Below are 3,607 nucleotides of genomic sequence, written 5' to 3'. Positions count from 1 at the left end.
ACCAGACTGAGAAGATTTTGTTTGATGTGGTCAACCTCCCCCTGCTGTACAGTGGAATCCTTGGTCGCCCAGCTCTGGCCAAATTCATGGCGGCATCCCACTATGCCTACAACACCTTGAAGATGCCAGGGCCGAAAGGCGTCATTTCCATTCCATCAAACGAAAAGGACATGATCATTTGCATGGACAAGATGTACCGGGAAGCAGTCGCCGCAGCGGCCGCTGAAACCACTGTTGCCGCCAAGGAAAGCAAGAAAAAGAAGAGAGATAGTAAGGATGCCTACAAGAAATCAGGGAAATATACCTCCTCGGAGTATGTTGCACCCGTTGATGACTTGCCGGAGAGTTCCAATAGCAAGAGATCCAAGGATGTTGTACCCATTGTGAAAAAGGTCCTGGTATGGCTGGCTGGCACTGATGGTACCTTCACTATCAGTGCCACCCTCGGTGACAAATAGGAAAGCACGCTCGTTGCCTTCCTGCGAACGAATATCGATGTGTTTGCCTGGCGACCATCTGATATCCCTGGTGTTCCCAAGGAGGTAATCAAGCACCACCTTGTTGTCTGCCCTCATGACCGACCCGTCAAGTAGAAGGTCCAGAAGCAAGCTTTGGAGCGGTAGCAGTTCATTGTTGAAGAGATCAAGAAACTTGAGGAAGTTGGTCTGGTCAGAAGAGTATTGCATCCAACATGGTTAGCAAATCTAGTGGTGGTGCACAAGGCTAATGGGAAATGAAGGCTTTGCATAGATTTCACGGATCTAAACAGGTATGCCCGAAGGACCCATTTCCCTTGTCGCGCATTGACTAGATTGTGGATTCCACCTCCGAGTGTGACCTGCTTTCTTTCCTGGATGCATATTTTGGATACCATCAAATCTTTATGTCCAAGGAGGACGAAGAGAAGACGGTGTTCATCACCCCATGTGGCACATACTGCTTCGTACAGATGCCCTTTGGATTGCAGAGCGCCAGATCCACTTTTGTAAGGGCAGTCCAGATTGGCTTTGAGTCCCAGTTGCACAGAAACATTGAAGCTTACATTGATGATATTGTGGTCAAGACCAAGGACAGATCAACCCTCATTCAGGATTTGGAAGAAACCTTCGCTAATCTATGCAAGTTCAACTTGAAGCTGAGCCCGGAGAAGTGCATGTTTGGCGTTCCTTCCGGCAAGCTACTTGGCTTCTTTGTGTCCCATTGGGGAATAGAGGCCAACCCGACAAGATCAATGCTATCGAGCGGATTCAAGCACCCAAGACAGTTAAGGACGTGAGTCGTTTTACTGAATGTGTTAGCGTGCTTAGCAGGTTCATTTTGATGTCTACCAAGTGCTCCTTGCCGTTCTTCAAAATTTTGAAGAAGGCAGGACATGTGGAGTGGACCCCAAAGGTGGATGTTGCACTACAAGATTTGAAAAGCAATCTTTCCTTTGTGCCCACTTTGGTCGCTCCCAAACCACAAGAGCCATTGCTGCTATACTTGGAGGCAACTAATCAAGTGTTTAGTGCAGCACTAGTGGCGCAACGGGAAGTGGATGAAGCGGCAGCCACAACCATTGTCCCCTCCGAAGAGGAAAGCAAACACGCCCTGGCAAGGTCAGATGCAGTTCAGGACAAGGGAGAGCGAGGCAGCGGAGACAGTCCCATGGCTGCAGCAAGGAAGAAAGGGGTGTAGGGCCTAGTGTACTTTGTCGGCTCCATGTTGCAGGGGGCTAGATCAAGCTATTCTGGCTTGCAAAAGTTGATTTTTGGCCTCGTATGGCCTCAAGGAAACTGCGCCACTACTTCCAACCCACGAGATCACGATTGTCACCTGCTTTCCTCTACAAAGAATACTCAGAAACCCTAAGGCCACCGGCAGGATAGTGGAGTTGGCCTTGGAATTATCCTGCTTTGTTTTGAAGTTTGAGAGTACATCAACTATTTAGAGCAGAGCACTGGCAGAGTTTATTGCAGAATGGACACCAGCCCCTGATGAAGAAGTGTTGGAGACAGTTCTTCCCGGCAAGGAGGCGCCCCAGGAATGGATTATGTATTTCGATGGTGCCTTCTCCTTGGAAGGTGTGGGGGATGGCTTGCTTCTTGTTGATCCCATTGGGAAACACCTTAAGTACATCATCCAGATGCTTTTCCCTGGGAGGAGGCTACCAACAATACTGCAGAGTACGAAAATCTCCTTGCCGGGCTTAGGATTGTGACAGAACTAGGGATCAAGATGCTGATTATCCACGGAGATTCGCAACTTGTGGTGAGATAAGTGAACAAGGATTACCAAAGTCCATTAATGGAGGCATACATTGAGGAAGTGAGAAAGTTGGAGGAGCGTTTTGACGAATTGCAAACAGAGCACGTACCCCGTGCGGAAAACAGCGTTGCTGATCATCTGTCAAAGTGCGTTGCACGAAAACCCCCTGTGGAACCAGGGGTTTTTGTTCTCCATCTGACTCAGCCCTCTGTATCCCCAACAACAATGGCCAGAAAGAGGAGGAAACTGGAGTCCGGCAAGCATCTCCTGGTAGAACCTCTTGAGGCTCCCGACAGAGAGCTTGCAGGGAACAACTCCCCTTCAGTCGTTGAGCTACCCCCTCCCGCCAGAACACCACTCCCCGCGGTCGAGGAGTGCGCTCCCATGAAGGAGGAGGTGCCGCTAGTCCTCATTGCCGAGACCTCGGCTCTAACCTGGGCGCAACACAAAGTCCATTCCTCCAAACTGGAGAACTTCCCGAAGAGAAAGAAGATGCTGAAAGAGTAGACCGGAGGGCCAGTATGTATCAGCTCGTTGATGACATGCTGTACAGAACAAGGCCAAACGGTGTGAAATTGAAGTGCATTTGCCGGAACAAGGAAAGGGACTGCTCGCAGAGATAAACGATATGTGCGGCTCACACATCGAGTCGAGGGCTCTGGTTGGAAAAGCTTTCTGGCACGCATTTTACTGGCCCACAACCCTCCAATATGCAGTTGAGTTAGTCACCAAGTGTGAAGCCTGCCAGTTCCATTCCAAAAATATCCATCTTCCTGCCCAAGCTCTTCAGACAATCCATTTGTCATGGCCGTTGTCGGTCTGGGGGCTCGACATCTTGGGCCCCTTCCCCCGTGCTACTGGGTGCTTTGAATTCTTGTTCATTTCAGTCGACAAGTTTACAAAGTGGCCGGAAGTAGAGCCCGTGAGAAAGGTGACTGCTCAGTCAGCTATCAAGTTCTTGAATGGATTGGTGTGCCGCTTCGGAGTCCCTGGCCGAATCCTCACCAACAATGGCACCCAATTCACGAGCCACGCATTCATGCAATACGTCCATGCCCTCAGAAGCAAGATCTCATTCACCTCCGTTGCTCATCCAAGGAGCAACGGGCAAGCTGAGAGGGCGAACGCTGAAGTTTTGCGAGGACTTAAGACAAGGACATTGGATAAGCTGCAGAAGTGTGGCAGGTGATGGATCAACGAGCTGTCGGTGGTTCTTTGGTCCCTCAGAACGACACCAAATCGAGCTACCGGGCAGACTCCCTTCTCTCTAGTATATGGGGCAGAAGCAGTTATCCCCACGGAACTCATTTATGGGTTACCTCGAGTGCTTTCCCATGATGAAGTAGTGCAAGAACAGCAC

Source organism: Triticum dicoccoides, chromosome 4B (assembly GCF_002162155.2).
Source record: "Triticum dicoccoides isolate Atlit2015 ecotype Zavitan chromosome 4B, WEW_v2.0, whole genome shotgun sequence".
In the NCBI taxonomy this organism is placed as follows: domain Eukaryota; kingdom Viridiplantae; phylum Streptophyta; class Magnoliopsida; order Poales; family Poaceae; genus Triticum; species Triticum dicoccoides.
The sequence above is the reverse complement of the archived record's forward strand: the minus strand, read 5'-3'. Positions refer to the sequence as shown.